Raw genomic sequence first — 21864 nt, forward strand, 5'->3', positions numbered from 1 at the left:
TGGATGACTCATCTACCCCCACCTGTTCCCTCTTTCTTCCCCTGTCTCTTGCCTGGCATCTACAAACCAACTGCCTCTGTCTCCCAACTAACCCTCACCATCCCCATCTGTCTGAAATCCTCCACTTTCACTAGTTCAATCCCCTCTTGGCTCCTGTGTAACCCTTCCCACCTTGTCTTCACTATAATGGCCATCTTATGAGCCCAGGGGACTCCAAAAACCAGCATCAACAGAACTTCACCAAGACAATGGTTACTTCAATGAAAACGTTTTTAATTTTCTTCAAACATAACAATAAGATCAATATTTAACTTACTGCTATTAACTTAATGCACTTCTAATTCTAAGTTCACATGTCTGTAATGTATGTTCAGGGAAGTTCTTTGTTTCACTTTTCACTTCTCCAAGTTCACTGGTATCAGGCAATTTTCATACTGGGAACAGAATGTAATATTTATGATGTTCACCAGGCTTTGGGGCTTTAACTTAAATTGTTACCATTCAGGGAGGTCTTTGTTGGTTTTAGAGAGAGATATTCGTTGTTCGTTGGCACATACAAACTCATTTCCTTCAATCTGCCACTTCAGTATCTTGCCAAAGAAACTTTTCCAAAAGATAACCTCTTCTTCCAGGTAACCACAGAGAGTTCTTCTTTTCCCCTTATTTCAAGAGAAACACAATAATCAGCCACACCCTCTTGTCATTGACTACAAGGGTTTAGACTAGGCTGAACTCAGAACTCAAAACTCATCTTCAAATGGGGTCTTATAGCAGATCTGCAAAAGGTGCAGTTCCCAACACCAACTCCTGCTGTAAACGGACTACCTCTCCCCCCCCACAAAGAGAATAACATGTTTTTTTCTCTCTGTTTGCAAAACCACATGACCCCTTTCAGAACAGCAAAGTTCAACCAGACTTGGATCACTTTTACCAACAAAAGATTAATCAGTTTCTGACCCTGGACATCTGTTCCTTCAAAGACAATAGTCCATTTTGATTCCACAGTATCAGTTCAATTAACACCTGCCTGTGAAATTTTCATAGGCATTCTTCAAAGTCACTGTAGACATGGAGTCTCTAGTTAGGCATAGCTCTTGCATTTCAAATAAGTTGTCTTTTGTGAAATGTTACTGAGATGTCTGTTAGTGAAGTGTACCTAAACTAAACCCCCACAATTTATACCTTTTTAAGGTAGATTTTATCATAATTTTATTAATTCATTCCATAGCAACTCTCTCCACTCAGTCATGATGAAGAGTTCCGACTGGAAATGTTGACGTTCTTTTTCTCCCATTGATGCAGTTGGCCTTTTACTCCAGATTCCAGCATCTGCAGTGCCTTGTGTTTCCTTTGTTTACTGAAAGGATTGCTTGTTTTTCAAACTTTACTGCTTGTGGCATAGATTGTGCAAAATTCCAGCTCCTCATTTGTCTGAAAGAACTTCTAAACAACGAAACTTTTCCTTCCATTGTTGTTTTAAATTGATACTGAATTATTCTTGATGGTCATCCTCGCCTTGGATTCACAAGCTGTCAAAGTATGATCGATCTTATTGCATTGTACAAGATTATGTTGTGTGATGGCTATTGCTGCTGCCACAATGAATGCCCAAAGCCTCAACCATACTTTTTTCTCCCAATGATGCTGCTCGACCTGTTTAGTTTATTTTCCTCCAGATTCCTGCATCTGCAGTCCCCTTGTGTGCCCACAGTGAGGTGGTTGGAGAGGTGCATGTGGTCCCATCAATGTTGTCCTTTACCACCAGGGATTGTGATGCCATGCACTTTCTTCCATACATAGAGGTCTTTCTCAAACAAGAATCCACATGACAAAAAGCACAAAAATCATTCATGTGCCACAAGTACGTCTAAAATTCACCAAGCAGATGTCAACAATGTCCTTCAACAACCTTGAAGGGAGAGGATCTAAGCCCATCCTTGTTACCAATTTTCAATGTTTTCCCAAAGGCCTTCTACTATACTGTAAACTTCAGATAAGTAAATCCGATATTATTATCCAGTTGAATTCAGGGTCGACTGAGGGAGAAGGCCTGCTCCTGTGTTGTGTTCTAATAGTTCTGTTGGTGATTTCATTGCCTCACAAACACTTGGGGTCACTGCAGCCACGTCAGCAGCTTGTAGCGTCCGCCAGGCAAGATGATTAAACGTAACAGATTTTCAGGTATCAAACTGAGGATAAGGTGAACAAAGACAGGACCAGCATTAGGTACTGTTGTTGATTTCTGGTTCCTGCCTGAAAATGTGAACAAAGCCACATGTTTTCCATGACATGATCTACTGAATCACAGAAACAGCCTCCCAGCTGCAGCTCAAAATTGGGAAGCGTAAAATGCCAAAATCTTCCTTCACTGGCACAAAGTCCCAAACCCTTCCCTCCTGGAAAAAGCACAGTCCTTAAGTTGGGGAAGCATTCTATAAGGTGCTGCGCACAGGATAAGGATGCATGGAGTTGGGGGTTAACATGGATAGAGGAGTGGTTAACTAAGAGAAGTCAGGGAGTTGAGATCAATTAGTGCTTCTCTGGTTGACAGTCTGTGGTGAGAGAAGTGCTGGGCCCACAACTGTTCACAATAGAAATAAAGCATTTGAAGGAGGGGTATGTTTCTAAGTTTGGCGACGACACTAAATTGAGTGGAAAAGCAAATTGTGTAGAGGACGCGGAGAGCCTGGAAAGAGATATAGCTAGCTTAAGTGAGTGGGCAAGAGTAAATGGAGTACTATGGTGATTAAAGTGAGGCCATCCACTTTGGAAGAAAAAATAGTAAATCGGACTGTTATTTGAATGATGATAGAACTAGAGCGTGGAGACCTGGGAGAGCTTGTGCATTAATCATAACAAGTTGGTTTGCAGGTGCAACAAGTAATCAAGAGGGCAAGTAGGACGCTGGTCTTTATTGCTGGAGGGACTGAACAAGAGCAGGGTGGTTCTGCAGCAACTATGGCCCAATCATAGCAAATACTAATTTACTCCAGGTTACAGGACAGCAATTCCCCACCCTCACTGTACAGGATACAATCCCATTGACTCTCATTTTCCCACTCTAGTCTTAATGACATTAACTCTCAGTTGGGGTGATGTCAGCAGAGAAATTGAATTTCAATATGGTCACGATGCCAATTCTTTTCTGGTTACAGTCCCAGAGGCATTGCTACTTACTTACTGAGGTGTGGTCACACTAAAATTGCCGCGCGACCTGCTGAGTTTATCCAGCCTGTTTGTGTATTGCGCTCCACCCCATCATCTGCAGACTTTTTTGTTTAACTCCAGTATAGATGGGAAAATTGGTTGGCGTGGACATGCTGTGCTGTGATGCTGTACAGTCCCAAGATAGAGGAGGTCATCGAGTCCATGCTAAATCTCAGAGCAATCCCAGCAAGCCCTCTCCCCATTCTCTCTTGATTGCCCATCAATGATTCTTCTTTCACTCATCTACATGAATGAATGAATTGTTGTCATGAGTACCAAATTACAGTCAGGGTTATCCAGGCAAGTCAATTCATGTAGCTGGCAGTGCAATATTAACAAATCAAAAAATTAATGTTTAGGCAGTAGTGGAGCAGAAGGTTAGATCACATGGATCCAAGGTGAGAGAGCAGAATGATTAGAAAATTCACTTCATAGAAGAAAGCAGAGGGTGATGGTGGAAGGTTGTTTTTTTTGGACTGGAGGCCAATGCCACAGAGTTTGGTGCTGGATTATTGCTGTTTGTTATCTAAATCAGTGATGTAGATGAAAACGTATGTGGTATGATTAGCAAGTTTTCAGTGACATCAAAAATGTTGGTATTGTAGATAGTGAAGGCGATTGCCAAAGGTTGCAGCAGAATCGTGATCAGTTAGACTGGTGGCAGAGGAAGGTTGAGGGAATTTAATATGGAGAAATGTGAGGTGTCGCATTTTAGGAGGTCTCACGTGGGTAGGACCTACGCAGTGAATGGTGGGGATCTGAGGAGTAATGGTGCATAGTGGCTTCATGGCTTCACAGGTAGATGCAGTGGACAAAAAGACTTTTGGAACATCGGCCTTCTTCAGTCAAGAATATTGAGAATAGAGGTTGGGAGGTCATGTTGCAGTTGTATAAGGACATTGGTGAGGCCCCACTTGGAGTATTCTGTTCACTTTGGATCACCGGGCTATAGAAAAGATGTCAAGCTGGAGAGGATGGGGGAGAAGATTTATGAGGATGTGGCCGGTACTCATTGGGGTGGGGGAGGGGGCTGAGCTATCGGGAGGGGTTAGGCAGGCTTGGATTTTATTCCTTGGATCACACGAGGATGAGGGGTAATCTCACATCAGGAGAGAAATAGATCGAGTGAATCTTTGGCCGAGTGAATAGATCGAGTGAATCTAAAGGAATCAGTAACCAGAGCAATAGGTTTAAGGTGAGGGGGGAGAGATTTAACAGGAATCTGAAGGGCAACATATTTACACAGAGGGTGGTGGATGTATAGAATGAGCTACCAAAGGGGGTAGAATCAGAATCAGAATTTTTGTCATGAACAAGTAACAAAATTCGTTGTTTTATGCCATCATCACAGTACAAACTTTCATATAAACCACCTTACAAAAATAAATAATAGAGCACAAAAAGTAAGGCAGTGTCTTTGATTTATTGATCATTCAGGAATCTGATGGGAGTGGGGAAGAAGCTGTCCAAACTCACTCTTGTGTAAATTCACTGTAAGGTGTGCTTCCATCAGTCTCTGAAATAACTGCTCTAATTCAAGCATATGTTCTTCCCATGTAATTTACTAATTACTAAATCATCGATATAGGCTCCTGTGCTGTTGAGTGTTTCTCTCTAGGCTCCTATACCTTTTTTCCAATGGTAGCAGAGTGAAGAGGGCATGGCCTAGGTGGTGGGGGTTCCTTGAAGATAGAGGCTGCTTTCTTAAGACACCACCTCTTGTAGATGTCCTCGATGGAGTGAAGTCTGGTGCCTATGATGTCACAGGCTGAGTTAACAACCCTCTGGAGTATTTTTCTTGTCCTGAGTATCGGCACGTCTGTACCAGGCAGTGATGCAACCAATCAAAATGCTCTCCATGGTATACCTGTAGAGGTTTTCAAAAGCCTTCAGTGACATTCTGAATCTCCTCAAACACCTCACAAAGTGTAGCCACTAGCAAGCCTTCTTTGTGATTGCATTGACTTGGAGGCTCCAGGATATACCCAGGAAATTGAAGCTCTTTATCTGCTCCACCTGAGCCATCGATGAAGACTGATTTGAGTTCTCCTGACTTTATCACCTTTGTTTTGCTAACATAGAGTGCAAAGTTGTTGATGAGGCATCACTCAACCCAGCTGATCCATCTCCCTCCTCTACACTTCCTCATTGCTGTTTGTGATTCTGCCGACAATCTTGGTGTCATCGGCAAACTTGTAGAGAGCATTAGAATTGTGCCCGGCCACACAGTCATGGGTTCATAAGAAGTAGAGCAGTGGGCTAAGCACACATCCTTGGGGTGCGACTGTGTTAATAATCTGTGAGGAGGAGACGATTTTCCAATTCATACTGGTCTTTCAATGAGGAAGCCAAGGATCCAGTTGCAGAGGGGGGTACAGAGGCCCAGGGTCTGGGGCTCGTTGACCTGCACTAAGGGAATAATGGTATTGAAGGCCAAGCTGTAGTTGGTGATGAGCAGCCGTGTGTATGAATTGTTGTTGCTGAGGTGATCCAGAGCTGAGTGGAGAGCCAGCGATACTACATCTGTTGTGGAGCGATTGTGATGACAGGTGAATTACAGTGGGTCCAGATCTTTACTTGGTACATGTTAATTCTGGCCATGACCAGTGTTACAAGATCAAACCAGCAACCACAAAGAAGGCATATCACACAGGGGTATCCACTGTTCCTTCAACAATAGTAATGGACCCCTGAATTCATGACCAAACACCAACTCAAATGGACTAAAACCAAGATTTGCCTCTCTAACAGCAAACAATAACAAATAGATTCTTTCATCCCAATCCTCTTTATTTTCCACGCAATAAGCCCTCGTCGTATTTTTCACAGTAAATGGAACCTTTCCAAGGCCCCTTGACTTTCAGGATGATAGGCAGATGACATAATTTGATGGGCTCCCAATTCATACTTTTTTTTTTTCTTCTTTGGCTTGGCTTCGCGGACGAAGATTTATGGAGGGGGTAAAAAGTCCACGTCAGCTGCAGGCTCGTTTGTGGCTGACCAGTCCGATGCGGGACAGGCAGACACGATTGCAGCGGTTGCAAGGGAAAATTGGTTGGTTGGGGTTGGGTGTTGGGTTTTTCCTCCTTTGCCTTTTGTCAGTGAGGTGGGCTCTGCGGTCTTCTTCAAAGGAGGCTGCTGCCCGCCAAACTGTGAGGCGCCAAGATGCACGGTTTGAGGCGTTATCAGCCCACTGGCGGTGGTCAATGTGGCAGGCACCAAGAGATTTCTTTAGGCAGTCCTTGTACCTTTTCTTTGGTGCACCTCTGTCACGGTGGCCAGTGGAGAGCTCGCCATATAATACGATCTTGGGAAGGCGATGGTCCTCCATTCTGGAGACGTGACCCATCCAGCGCAGCTGGATCTTCAGCAGCGTGGACTCGATGCTGTCGACCTCTGCCATCTCGAGTACCTCGACGTTAGGGGTGTGAGCGCTCCAATGGATGTTGAGGATGGAGCGGAGACAACGCTGGTGGAAGCGTTCTAGGAGCCGTAGGTGGTGCCGGTAGAGGACCCATGATTCGGAGCCGAACAGGAGTGTGGGTATGACAACGGCTCTGTATACGCTTATCTTTGTGAGGTTTTTCAGTTGGTTGTTTTTCCAAACTCTTTTGTGTAGTCTTCCAAAGGCGCTATTTGCCTTGGCGAGTCTGTTGTCTATCTCATTGTCGATCCTTGCATCTGATGAAATGGTGCAGCCGAGATAGGTAAACTGGTTGACCGTTTTGAGTTTTGTGTGCCCGATGGAGATGTGGGGGGGCTGGTAGTCATGGTGGGGAGCTGGCTGATGGAGGACCTCAGTTTTCTTCAGGCTGACTTCCAGGCCAAACATTTTGGCAGTTTCCGCAAAGCAGGACGTCAAGCGCTGAAGAGCTGGCTCTGAATGGGCAACTAAAGCGGCATCATCTGCAAAGAGTAGTTCACGGACAAGTTTCTCTTGTGTCTTGGTGTGAGCTTGCAGGCGCCTCAGATTGAAGAGACTGCCATCCGTGCGGTACCGGATGTAAACAGCGTCTTCATTGTTGGGGTCTTTCATGGCTTGGTTCAGCATCATGCTGAAGAAGATTGAAAAGAGGGTTGGTGCGAGAACACAGCCTTGCTTCACGCCATTGTTAATGGAGAAGGGTTCAGAGAGCTCATTGCTGTATCTGACCCGACCTTGTTGGTTTTCGTGCAGTTGGATAATCATGTTGAGGAACTTTGGGGGACATCCGATGCGCTCTAGTATTTGCCAAAGCCCTTTCCTGCTCACGGTGTCGAAGGCTTTGGTGAGGTCAACAAAGGTGATGTAGAGTCCTTTGTTTTGTTCTCTGCACTTTTCTTGGAGCTGTCTGAGGGCAAAGACCATGTCAGTGGTTCCTCTGTTTGCGCGAAAGCCGCACTGTGATTCTGGGAGAATATTCTCAGCGACACTAGGTATTATTCTATTTAGTAGAATCCTAGCGAAGATTTTGCCTGCAATGGAGAGCAACGTGATACACCACCTGTTGAAATATTCCAGACATAAAATTACTCCCTTGGTCTGATTGAATTTAGCTTGGTAGGCCAAAGAGTGTGAAAAAGTTTAGTGTAGCCTTCACAATCGTCTTTGTTTTAATGTTTCTCAAGGGAATAAACTCTGAAAACCTTGAAACTGAGCACGAGTGTTAACAAATATTCATTTCCCACATTGGTTTTTGGCAATGAGCCAACACAATCCACTATTACTTTTAAGAAGGGCTCCCCGAAAGCAGGATGGGTTGTAAAGGTGCCAATAGTGGTCCTTGATTAGGGTTGCCCATCAGTTGACAAGTGTGACAGGTTCTACAAAAGTTCACAACATCCTTTCTTAATTTTGGCCAATAAAACTGTTTCCTTATCCTTTCTACCATCTTCTTCACTCCAAAATGACTTCCTAAAGGTGTTCTGTGAGCTAACTTTAATATTTAATTCCTGTAAGTTTTGGGAATTACAACTTGCCTTATTATCGCTCAGTTTTCACTGGCAGGTATCACTTGTGGTCTCCACTTTTCATCAATATTCCATCTTGAACAAAGTAACCTTCTGGCACAGTTTCAATTTCCTGGTTAGACAGAATCTTATCTCTTATCTGAGCAAGATCAGGATCATGAGTTTGTCTAGCTATTAATTCTTTTCTTGACAACAGCAAAGCTGGATCCTTAGGTTTGTCCACAATGCTTGCTTCCACTACAGGATCATCACAGACTTTCTCTACCTCTACCTTTTTTCTAGACATGGCTCTAGTCATGGTACATGCAGGGTAAATTTCCAAATCCTTTTCAGACTCATAAATCAATGGCTTTCTTGTGAGTTTCATCATACCTTTGATTTTACCCTTGGCTAAATCATTCTGTAACAAAAGATCAACTCCATCTACCGGCAGACTTGATCTTATCCCTTTCATAACTGGGCCAATAACTAACTCTGATTTCATCACTATTCTATGCAAAGGTGTAGGCTCTGCTTCACCACCAATGCCTTTAATTAAATTCACATCTCCAGTATCGGTCTCCTCACCAAAATTCAAAATGTTGCTTAATACAAGCGATTGGGCTGCTCCAGTATCCTGCAGGATTTTAACTGGCACTTGATTGGATCCTTCTTTAACCAAAATGAAACCTTCAGTCATGGATGGTTTAAAAATATCCCTAACTTTCTCACTCTGAACACAGGCAGTTGGTACCACCCTTTTTTCTTTCTTCCTTTTCAGTACAGGACAATTTGCTATTATGTGCCCTGGCTTCTTACAATAGTGGCAAATAACACTTGAATTTTTTTCTTTCACGCAGTTCTCTTCCTCTCTTCCTTTAACCTCACTTCTAGATTTTCTTTCTACTCTACTTGGATTATTAGCGGTATTCATTTGAAAGGTTTTCCCTGGTGTCCACTTAGACTCATGGGTTAAAGCATATTCCTCTGCAAATTTAGCCAATTCTTATTTATATTTTTCTCTGCCAAGTACACTTGAATATCGTCAAGAACACAATTTTTAATCTCCTCAATCAGATTGATTTCCCTCAATAAATCAAAGTTATTTTCTACTTTCATTGCGGCACATCACCGATCAAAACACATAACCTTCCTATAAGCAAAATCCAGGTAAGATTGGGTTGCTGCTTTTTTTAAACTCCTGAACTTTTGTCTATAAGCCTCTGGAACTAATTCATAAGATCGGAGCATAGCCTGGTTTACAAATTCGTAATCAGCTGCTTGTTGTACCGTGAGACACAAATACACCTGTTGGGCTTTCCCTTTAACCAACACTTTGTAGCAGGAGTGACCATTGGTCTGGTGGCCATTTAAAATTTACAGCTACTTTCTCAAAATGGGGAAAATGCTGGTCTTCCTCAAATGGAAGAACTAACCTCACTTCTCTACTGACCAGAAACCTCTCCTCCTGACCAGCATGTGGGTTTTGGGCGTCTCCCTCTCCTTGCATTGGGGTCAGCTTTAACTTAGCTAGTTCTAGCTCATGCTTCCATTCTTTCTCTCTCTCCTCCCTTTCTGCCTGCCTTACTGCTTCCCATTCAGCTTTCCTTTCTGCCTCTCTTTATTCCTCTAACTCTAGTTTTCTCAAAGCCAACTTTACTTCCTCTGAAGTTTTCTCCTTTGGAAACTGTTCTAATGCAGCTTCTTCAAATACCCCCTTTCCTACATAGTGCTTAATAATCTTTCGTGCAATTTCCTTTTTTTTCATCCCAGTTCTTACTGTAAGAAGTTTTAACTTGCCAACTATAACCATCAGTTCTGACTTTTTAGCCATTTTTAAATTAACAATTGAAGGGTTAGCGATGAACTGGTCAATATTCATAGTTGCTGGTTTTTCTGCTGGTGATTTATACATTCACTGTTTATTTTTAATTTTAAGCTGGAGGTCGAGTCAAACTCTGATGACTGATAACTAAGCACAACTCAATCACCCCTAAACCTTCCATATTGGTTTGATCCCGGACGATTTCCCCAAATTATGTTACAAGATCAAACCAGCAACCACAAAGATATATCACACAGGGGTAAAGATGAACAATTACTTTATTAACAAAAATTAATTCAAAATCCCCCCCTTTTATAACAATGCCCACTGGTTACTATGAAAATTTATATAACAGTGTAAAACTAATAAATTCCCCAGCCTAAATATAATTAAAGTCTAAGTTATATTTCCAACCAGCCCACCGAAAAACTTAGACACAAAACAAACACACAAGACTCACAAAACTTCAATCTCAACCAAAGCAAAAATCATAAATAGAATTCAATTTGTTTGGTAAACTGAAGCCAAAGATCTTTGAGAGAGAGAGAGAGAGAGAGAGAGAGAGAGAGAGAGAGAGAGAGAGAGCGAGAGAGAGAGAGAGAGAGAGAGAGAGCACAAAATTCGAAGTTGTCTTCTTGTGTTGCTCGCAGAGAGAGGAACAATGGCTTGGTTCGGATCCTTCTGGCTGCCTTCAGAATGTTCATCCCTTTTAAAATGCCCAACATTCTAAACTGCCTCCCAGACAATGACTCTGCTTGGGCCTCCTTCTACTTCACAGCCACATTCAGTGGTGGTTTGTCTTCCAAGTCCATAAATTTCTAGATCATCTTCTGCACATGCCCAGTACATCTCCCACTCTCTCTCAGCAGTCCACCTTCACCTTGGCTCTCTAAGGCAAATTGTCACTTTCCAACACAAAACCACACAACACATCGACTAATACACAACACAGAACTCTGTAATACCAGACACTCAAAGCATTTAATCACAGTAGAAGTTAGTGCTGATGGGCGATCGCTGTTGAGGTAGCTCACGCTACTCTTCTTGATTGATGCCCTTTTGAAGCAGGTGGGGACCTCTGACTGCAGCAATGTGATTTAAAATATATGTGACCACTCCGGCTAGTTGGTTGGTGCTGGTAAATGAGACAGGTGCAATGTTTCAGGAAAAAAACTGGACAGATGCATGGATAGGATGGGTACAGAGGGATATGGGCCAGGCTGGTGGGTTTAATGTGGGTGGGACATTTTGGCCGGGGTGGACAAGCTGGGTTGAAGGGCCCATTTCCACACTGAGTGACTCTATGGCCCTAGTAGTCAAATAGTGACAGGCATGGGGCATAGAGAAACCTAGGGGAGGGAAAAAAATAGTTATAAAAGACAGTGCAAGAGCCAGTGTGAGATCAATTTAAGAGTCTGAAGAATCTGATCGTACATGTTCTCAAGCACATGTATCTTCTCCTTAGCAGAAGTGGGGAGTAGACAGTGTGACCAGGGTGGGATGAGAAGGTCTTTTCAGACAGAGAGAGGGATATGGAAGGAAGGTTAGTTTATCTGAACTGCATTTACAACTCCTTTCAGCAGTTCACCAGGACTAATTTGTAGTAACCAATTAACCATCAAAGCAACACATCTTCAGGGTGTGGTAGTAAAGTGGAAGGCCCCACGGCATCTGAGGAAAATCGTAACAATTCTGAAGCTGGTCACTGAAATTTGGAAGCAGCAACACCCTGCAGAGTGTTACAGTGCTCCTTGTTCTCATTGGGGTACAGTGCCGCAGACACTGTCGGGAGAGGCAGCCTGATCCGTTGAAATTTTGTCACTTGAGATTACTTTGTCAACTGTTAAATATCAACATGTTTTCAGGCTGCTTTGGTGTCTGGGAAAGTGTTATCAGTTCCAAGCAGAATTTCCAGTCCTTGACTGAGCTTTGATAAACATTTCCTGTAAGCTTTAAACATTTCCTGTGCTCTTTCATTGCTAAATGTTGTGGGGGTGATATCATAGAACCAGTACAGCGCACAGGAACAGGCCATTCAGTCCATTATATCTGTGTCAGCCATGGTGCCCATTTAAATAGCATTTCAATCCTTATCCTTCCACTCCCTGATTGTTCTTATGTCCGTCTAAATGCATCTCAAATGTTGCCACCATATTTGCAGCAAGGATGGCATAGCAGTTAGCGCATTGCCTTAACAGTGCCAGCGGTCGGGTTTGAATCCTGAGCTGTCTGTAAGGAGTTTGTAAGTTCTCCCTGTGTCTGAGTTGGTTTTCTCCAGGGGCTACCAGTTTCCTCCCACCCTTCAAAAGGTGGATTAATGGGGTGTAAATTGGGCACCACAGAATCATAGGGCCAAATTGGCCTGTATTTAAGTTCTCCTACTTTCCCTGGCAGCACGTTCTACCATTCTCTAAGTACAAATGGTTCATGTAAATCTCCTTTAAACCTCCCCACTCTCATTTTAAAGCTCTGCCCTCCTTTGACATGGGCAGCTGTGGAGGTCAAGTCAACTGATAGGTTTCGGAATAGGATATCAATGGTTATGGGGAGAAGGCAGGGGAGTGGGGCTGAGTGGGAGAATGGATCAGCTCATGATGGAATGGCAGAGAGGACTCAACAGGCCAAGGAAGAACACTTTGACTATCTACCCTGTGTATCCATCTAATCGTTTTATCAGTTTGTATGAGGTCAAATCCAGCTGGGTAACATACCAATGAATCTCTTGTACAAACTCTCAAAACCCTCCACACCCTTCCTAAAAATGTGGCAATGGAACTGTATAGAATACTTCAAATATGGACCCCACCCCCCAAAGTTTTATACGATTGCAGTATGATTTCCTGATGTTAATAGTCAACATCCTGACTAATGAAGGCAAGTGTGCCCTATGCCTTCTTTGCCACCCTACCTTGATGAAGGGCTCAAGCCCGAAACGTCGGTTCTGTATCTTTATCTTTGCTACATACAGGACACTGTTTGACCTCCTGAATTTCTCCAGCAGTTTGCCGCCTTATCTATTGTGTTGCCACTTTAAAGGATCTATGAACAGGGCCATAAGACATAGCAACAGAATTAGGCCATTTGGCTCATTATATTTGCTCCACCATTATTTAAAGCATGGCTGATGTATTTTTCGTCTCAATCCCATTCCCTGCCTTCTCCCATGACCCATAAATAGAGAGGAGCAGTTGGCCATTTGGCCTGTCAAGTCCTCTCTGCCATTCTATCATGAGCTGATCCATTCTCCCACTCAGCCCCACTCCCCTGCCTTCTTCCCATAACCATTGATATCCTGACTATTCCGAAACCTATCAGTTGACTTGACCTCCACAGCTGCCCATGGCACCAAATCCAGAGGTTCACCACTCTCTGGCGAAAGACTTTCCTCCACATCTCTGTTCTAAGTGGCTGCCCTTCAGTCCTTAAGTTGTGCCCTCTTGTCTTAGACCATGGGAAACATTCTTTCTACACTTACTCTGTCCACGCCTTTCAATATTTGAAATATTTGAATGAGATCCCCCCTCATTCTTCTAAATTCCAATGTACAGGCCAAAAGCAGTCAACACTCCCCTTTGAATAACCCTTTCATTCCCAGAATCATCCTTGTGAACCTCCTCTGAACCCTCTCTAATATCAGCACATCCTTTCTTAAATGAGGAGCTCAAACCACTCTCAATACTCCAAGTGAGGTCTCACCAGTGCCCTTTCAAGCCTCAACATCACATCCCTGCTCTTATATTCAATTCCTCTTGAAATGAACGCCAGCATTACATTTGCCTTCTCCACTCAACGTGCAAGTTTGCTGTCAGAATATCCTACACAAGGACTCCCAGGTCTGGGAATTTTCAAACTTCTCGCCATTCAGAAAATTTGTGCTCATTGATTTCTTCTTCCAAAGTACATGACCGTAAACTTTCCAACATTGTATTTCATTTTCAACTTTTCTGCCATTTCTCCAAATCTGTCTTTGTCCTTCTGCAGCCTCCCTGTTTCCTCAACACCTGCCCCTCCATCTACCTTTGTATCATCTGAAACCTTGGCCACAAAGCCATTCATTCCATAATCAATATCATCAATATTCAACATAAAAAGAATCAGCCCCAATGTCGACCCCTGTAGCTACTAGCGACTTGTAGCCAACCAGAATGATCTTTGTATTCTGACTCTCTGCTTCATGCCAATCAGCCAGTGCTCTACCCACACTAGAATGTTTCCTGTTATGTCATTGGCTCTTATCAGGTTAAATAGCCTCATGTGCAGCACTTTGTCATACAGAACATCCATGGCCTCTCCTTTATCCATTCCTGCTTATCACTTCTTCAGAGAATTCCAATAGGTTTGTCAATAGGTTAAGGAAACCATGCTGACTTTGGCCAATCTTGTCATGTGCCTCCAGGTACTCCGTAAGTTCATCCTTGACAATTGCCTCCATCATCTTCTCAACCACCAACGTCAGGCCGACTGGCTGATCATTTCCTTTCTGCTGCCTCCCTCCCTTCTTGAACAGTGGGGTGACATTTGCGATTTTCCAGTCCTCTGGCAATCTACTGATTACCATTATAATCATTACCAATGCCTCCACAATCTCCACTGCTGTTTCTTTTGGGTAAATGGGATCAACCCAGTTTGGTTGATATGGATATGTTGGACTGTATGGCTGACTCTATAACCTCAGCTACATCCACGCATTCCTTTCAAAATATAGACAATGGCTGTCCTGCTTGATTCCAGCATTTTCTGCACTTGTTTACACTTAACAAGACAGTTCTTTGGCAGATGAAGATTTGCTGGGGGGGGGAGGGGAGTTCAGGGGATGAGCAAGATGGTGGCGGCAGCGGGTGGCCAGTGATGGAGGGAGGCAGCGGTCGAGCGGGGACCAGGGAGGGTGGAATTTAAAAAAATTGCTGGAGGAACTCAGCAGGTCAGACAGCATCTATGGGTAAAAATGGTCAGTCAGTGTTGACCATTTCTACCCATGGATGCTCTGTGACCTGCTGAGTTCCTCCAGGAGTTTTGTTTTTGCTCAACATTTCAGCATCTGCATCATTTGTGTTCACTACATTTCTTTAACTTGCTCTGACCTACCTGGTCAACTCTGCACCTTCTGCTTCACCTGTTCAACATGTAGCAGTACCAGTCCCACTGCTGCATTCCTTGAACATTGCTTCATGCTCCCACAATCCCATCATTCTTTCCTTCCCCATGTTTCACTCACTGTCCCCTCCCTCTCTCTTCCAGTCTCTCTGACCCAGTCTCCTCCCAGTCTAGCCTTTTATCTCATTCCTCCCGAAAGCGTATCTTTCATTTCATCTCTGTTTCCCAGTCCTGTCACCCCGTCCTTCTCACTCTCCCGTTTCCCTCCTCCATCCATCTACGTTGCTTTCCTGCCTCTCTTTCCTACAACTCTGCTTCCTGTCCCCATCACCTTGCCGTGAGTGTTTCTTCCTTGTTTTGCCCACCCATTGTCCATCACCTCCCTTTTCATATTCCCTGCTGCTTTCTTCACGTATTTTGCATATCATGTAGATTCCCTGTCACGTCATTCACTTGCACCATCTCTCCCACCCATATCTCACTCCTTCCAATTTGCTCTCTCTCTTTGACTTTCCTCTGGTCTCTTATGTCCTTCTCTCTCTTATCTCTTGCTCACTCCTGTTTTTCTCTCCCCATATTTTAATGTCTCTCTTTCTTTCTCTGCATACCTCTCCCTTTCTCATTCCATGTGGCATTTGCCCTTTTCTCTTGCCCCAATGTCTCTCCCTCTCTTTCTCATTCTTGCTGTCTCTCCCCAGTCTCTCCATCTTCATCTCTTTCTCATTCCACTTGTGTGTCTCTCATCGGATTCCCTCTGCATCTGTCATGTCCAGTGATTCCTGGTGCATGTTCTTCATGTTTCTCTCCCTGCCTTTCTCTCCTTGGTGTTTTTTTCCCTGATATCCTCTCTGCTTTACCTCATCAGGTATCTGCAGGCAGATAAACCTTAATCTCAATGGGAGGGAAACCTTTGGAGGAAATAAAAGTAAAAGAGATAGGATTAATATGTTTTTGATTTGTCACTGCAGCTTTTGAGGCAACTTTAGTGATCAATACCCAAGCAATGACAAGTAATGAGTTTCAGTTTTAGAGTCCTTTGGTCCAACGACCATGCCAATGAAAGGCAACGAGGGATTAGTTCAAGTAAAACAGATTCCTTTATTTGGCCATTTCCTAATTTTTGTTTTCTCTGCTTTTTAAAAGTTTCTCATGAACATTTTGTCTTCCATTTCCATTTCAACTTTTCATTCAGAATATTTGCTGTTTCCCATCTCTCTATAAAGATGATTTAAACCATGTCCAACACAAGGATACAGCTCCCAGTGCTGCTGAGGCACAAGTAGCCCATACAAGATCAACATACACACACACACACACACACACACACACTCACACACCAATACACACTCATCAACACACACACACACTCATCCACAAACTCAGATTATCCACACACACAATTTCATCCACAAACACACTCATCCACACACACTCTCTCATCTACTCACTCTCTCGTCCACACACTCTCTCATCCACACACACACACACTCTCTTGTTCACACACACACTCTCTCGTCCACACACACACACTCATCCACACACACACACACTCATCCACACACACAGACACTCTCTTATCCACACACACACACACTCTCTCATCCACACACATAGAAACATAGAAGATAGGACCAGGGAATAGATCATTCGGCCCTTCGAGCCTGCTCCACCATTCAATGAGATCATGGCTGATCTTAAAGTTCAGTACCCCGTCCCCACCTTCTCTCCGTAACCCCTAATTCCCTTATACTGAAGAAATATACCTAATTCCCTCTTAAATATATTCAATGAACCTGCCTCTACTGCTCTATGTGGCAATGAATTCCACAGATTCACCACCCTCTGGGTAAAGAAATTCCTCCTCATCTCAGTTCTAAATGGTTTGCCTATTATTCTTGAACCATGGCCCCGGGTTCTGGACTCCCCCACCATTGGAAACATCACTTCCGCATCCATTCTGTCCAGTCCTGCCAGAATTTTATATGTCTCTATGAGATCCCCTCTCAATCTTCTAAACTCCAGTGAGTACAATCCCAAATTGCACAATCTTTCCTCATAAGTTATTCCTGCCATTCCAGGTATCAGCCTGGTGAATCGCCTCTGCACTCCCTCCATTGCAAAAACATCCTTCCTCAGATAAGGCGACCAAAACTGCACATAATACTCCAGGTGTGGTCTCACCAAGGCTCTGTACAGCTGCAGTAAGGTATCCTTATTCCTATACTCAAACCCTCTTGATATGAAGGGCAACATACCATTTGCCTTTTTAACCTCCTGCTGTACACGCATGCTCGCCTTCAGTGACTGGTGCACAAGAACCCCTAGGTCTCTCTGCACTTCCCCATCTCCCAATCCATTGCCATTCAAATAGTAGTCTGCCCTCCGGTTTGTATTACCAAAGTGGATAACCTCACATTTATCCATGTATAAATATGACTGGGCATTTGCCATGTATCTGCCCAGTCCCCCAATTTATCCAAATCATACTGGAGCTTCCTGACACCCTCTTCAGTGTACACAACCCCTCCTAGCTTAGTGTCATCATCAAATTTGGAGCTATTACATCCAATCATTAAATTGTGAACAGCTGGGGTCCCAGTACAGATCCCTGTGGCACCCCACTGGTCACCGCCTGCCACTCAGAAAATGAGCCATTTATCCCAACTCTCTGATTTCTATCTGCCAGCCAGTTCTCAATCCACATCAATACCTTGCCCCCAATCCCACGAGCCTTGATTTTGCATGCCAATCGTTTATGTGGAACCTTATCGAAGGCCTTTTGGAAATCCAGGTACACCACATCCACTGGCTCTCCCCCATCTATTTTACCTGTCATCATCTCAAAGAATTCCAATAGATTTGTCAAGCACGATTTACCTTTTGTAAATCCATGTTGACTCTGTCTGATCCCTTCTCTGCTAGTCATATGCTCCACTATTACATCCTTAATAATGGATTCCATTATTTTGCCCACTACTGATGTAAGGCTCACCGGCCTATAATTTCCCGCTTTTTCTCTACCCCCTTTTTAAATAGTGGGGTAACATTAGCTACCCATGGGTCCTGATCTTGAGTTTATCGAGTTTTGGAAAATAATTCTTAAAGCATCTGCTATCTGAATGTTCACTTCTTTAAGTACCCTAGGATGTAGATTATCAGGCCCTTGGGATTTATCAGCCTTCAATCCCTTCAATTTCCCCAAGACCATGTCCTTAGAGATACTGATTTCTTTCAGTTCCTCCCTTGCTTTAGTCTCTATGTTTCCCAACATCCTTGGGAGGTTATTTGTATCCTCTCTTGTGAAAACAGAATTAAAGTAAGAATTTAATTGGTCTACCATTTCCTTATTCCCCATTATATATTCCCCTGATTCTGACTGCAAGGGACCTACTCACCAATCTTTTCCTCTTGACATATCTATAAAAGCTTTTGCAGTTGGTTTTTATGTTTGCCGTAAGCTTACTTTTTTAATTGATTTTTGCCCTCTTGATTAATCCCTTTGTCCTCCTTTGCTGCATTTTGAACTGTTCCCAGTCTTCGGATTTGGTACTATTTTTGGCCAATTGATATGCTTTCTCTTTGGACCTAATGCTGTCTCTAATTTCCCTTGTTATCCACGGTTGAGTCACCTTTTTTGGTTTATTCTTATACCAACGATTTCTGCAATTCTTCCATTAGATCTTTTAATGCTTTCCATTGTCTATCCACCGTCAACGCCCCCCCCCCCCCCATAAATGCTACCCAGTCGATCTTACTCAACTCCCGTCTCATACCATCATAATTCCCTTTATTTAAATTCAGGTCCTTAGTCTTGGTTTTAATTTCTTCACTCTCCAAGTCGAGTGAGAATTCGATCATATTGTGATCGCTCCTACCCAAAGGGCCTCGTACAACGATTGCTGATTAGCCCCTTTTCATTACATAATACCCAGTCTAAAATGGCCTGCTCCTGAGTTGGTTCCTCGACATATTGGTCTAGATAACCGTCCCGTAAACATTCAAGGAATTCCTCCTCCTCAGTATTTTTACTAATTTGGCTAGTCCAATCTAGTAAATTAAAGTCTCCCATGATGACAGCTGTTCCCTTATTGCATACTTCTCTAATTTCTCTTTTTATGCCTTCCCTCACCTCTACATTACTATTTGGAGGCCTATATACCACCCCCACTAACGTTTTCCGCCCCTTGCTATTCCTCAGTTCTACCCATATAGATTCCGCATCTTCTGAGTAAATATCCTTCCTGTCAATCGTGTCGGTCCCTTCTCTCACCATCAAAGCTACCCCACCCCCTTTTTTTTCTTGCCGATCCCTCCTAAATATTGTATACCCCGGGATGTTAAGTTCCCAGGCTTGCAGCCATGTTTCTATTATCCCAATCAAATCGTATTTGCTTGATTCAATTTCCACAGCCAATTCATCTACCTTGTTCCAAATGCTCCTTGCATTAAGATATAAAGTCTTCAGATTTGCTTTTTTCACCTTCCTTGCTCTTTCTGATTTTTTACTTTCACTGCCTAACCTAACTTTTCCTATTTTATCTTTCCTGTCCTTTGCCCTATCATACAGGTTCCCATCCCCCTGCCAAATTAGTTTAAACCACAACCAATGGCTGCACCAAACCTAGCTGCCAATATATTGACCCCTTTTGGGTTTAGGTGTAACCCATCCTTCTTGTAAAGATCATGCCTTCCCCAAAAGAGATCCCAATGGTCCAAGAAGCCAAAACCCTGTCTTTTACACCAGCCCCTCAGCCACACATTCTTAACCTTCCATTTTTGTCCTCAGTTGCACTTGGCACAGGTAGCAATCCAGAGATCACCACCCTGGCGGTCCTGTTTCTTAGCTTCTGTCCTAGCTCACTGTAATCCTTTTTAAGAACCTCCTCCTTCTTTTTATCTATGTCATTGGTACCCACATGTACCAAGACATCAGGCTGCTTGCCCTCTCCTTTCAGAATACTCTGGACCTGATTTGAGATATCCCGTACCCTGGCACCAGGGAGGCAGTACACCATGCGGGTATACCTATCTTGCTCATAGAATCTCTTGTCTGCACCTCTGACAATGGAGTCCCCAATGACCCCTGCATTCCTTCTTACCTTTTGTACCACCGTACCAGGTTCAGTGCCATCGACCTGATCACTGCGGCCAGCTTTTGTCAGGTCATCTCCCTCAACAGCATCCACACACACACACACACACACACACCTCATCCACATACACACACTCACACTCTCATCCACACACACTCTCTCATCCACACACACACTCTCTCATCCACACACACACTCATCCACACACACTCACACTCATCCACACACACACTTATCCACACACACACTTATACACACACACACTCTCATCCACTCACACACACACACACACTCTCATCCACTCACACACACACACTTATACACACACACACTTATCCACACACACACACACACACACTCTCATCCACTCACACACACACACTCTCATCCACACACACACTCTCTCTCTCATCCACACACACACACACACACACACACACACACTCACCCGCTCGCACACTTGGTCCAAACCCCGGATCATTTCGGTCAGTGGGAGAGGAGGTCCAGAGGAGGTCAGCCCGGTGTCGGGGCCAGTCGGGTTGGCTGATGGGTGGCGCCCACCTCCTCCTCCTACACATTGCACCTGCGCGATGTATTGCAGCCTCTCTCAACGCCCCCAAGCCCTCGGGACGGGACTGTTGTCGGTGTTTCTGTTCGAGGGGGAGTTGGGCCGATGTTTATTTTCTGTTTGCCAGCGACCGGTGTGGGAGGGTAATTTCGGTGGAAACTCTGAGAACAGATTTGAACCATTGCGTGTGGTTTTCCTCCCTCCGGTGCTGACGCAGGAGGAGGTTGGGTCTGATTCAGTTTATAGGACGGGGTCCGGAGTGACGGTGCTGATATTTCTGGCAGGTGGACAGGGGCACATCCAGCCACCGCGATGAACCCGCAGTCCCTGTGCCGAAGCCCGGGGATCCTCCCTGTCGCTCTGATCCTGTGCGCGGCCCTCGCTTCGCAGGGTAAGACAGGCTCGAGCGGCTTTCCTCCTTCACCCCTGGGTGGGATTGGGACTAAGTTCGAAGAATTCAACCTCTAAAGTCTCGAGTTGGGAGAGGAGTGGGTTCCTGGGACTCGGAGAGCCGGAGTCCGCTGAAACAGCGGCGTGGCGAAAGTGACCCCATTTATGGCGGGGACCGAACGGCGGGATTTCCCAGACGAGAATGAGCGATTCCCACCGTCCGCACCGCTCCCTCTCTAGAGATAAGTAACAGGGAGGAAAAAAGGGCAGGAAGGAAACATTGGGGGCGAAGGAAGTGGAGTGAATATTTCGGGTCCCAGGTCCATGCCTGGAAAAGCGAGGGAACAACTTGGCTCTGAACCGGGATCTCCCGCCAGACCTGTTTTCCACATTCCGATGGGGGTTATTCCCCCCGATGACAGGACCCTTCTTCCCAGATCCATGGAGAGTTTCGTCCTTTCCTGTTAGCAGAACCTCACGCTGTTGAACCGTCTCTTTGCACTAACTAAGTTAATATTTCGGATCCCTCTCCGTCCCGGGGTGGTTATGGGGTTGTTTATTGAAACAAAAGTGGCTGCTTCCGTAAGAATTCCGGTAATTTGTGCATGTGTATGACAGTAAACTCGCTATCATCCGCCTTATTCCCAGTATAAAACATCCTGTTCCAGCAGGCGGGGTGGGGTCCGACACAGGATGGGTCCGGATCCTTGCGTGTCCCTTCACGGCGTCAAAACACGCGCTGGAGAAACTCAGCCGGT

The 21864-nt window shown here is 44.4% G+C and overlaps 1 long non-coding RNA gene across 1 annotated transcript; it reads right to left on the reverse strand.

Annotated features, from left to right (window-relative positions):
* Window positions 1-252: 252 nt before the first annotated feature.
* Window positions 253-21663, reverse strand: LOC138744527 (uncharacterized). The gene is made up of 2 exons (XR_011345607.1): window positions 20155-21663; window positions 253-659 (listed from the first exon to the last, which is right to left on the reverse strand). It is a non-coding gene; the product is annotated as an uncharacterized lncRNA (long non-coding RNA).
* Between the last annotated feature and the right edge of the window lie 201 nt (window positions 21664-21864).

This window comes from Narcine bancroftii, chromosome 10 (assembly GCF_036971445.1).
Source record: "Narcine bancroftii isolate sNarBan1 chromosome 10, sNarBan1.hap1, whole genome shotgun sequence".
Classification (NCBI taxonomy): Eukaryota; Metazoa; Chordata; class Chondrichthyes; order Torpediniformes; family Narcinidae; genus Narcine; species Narcine bancroftii.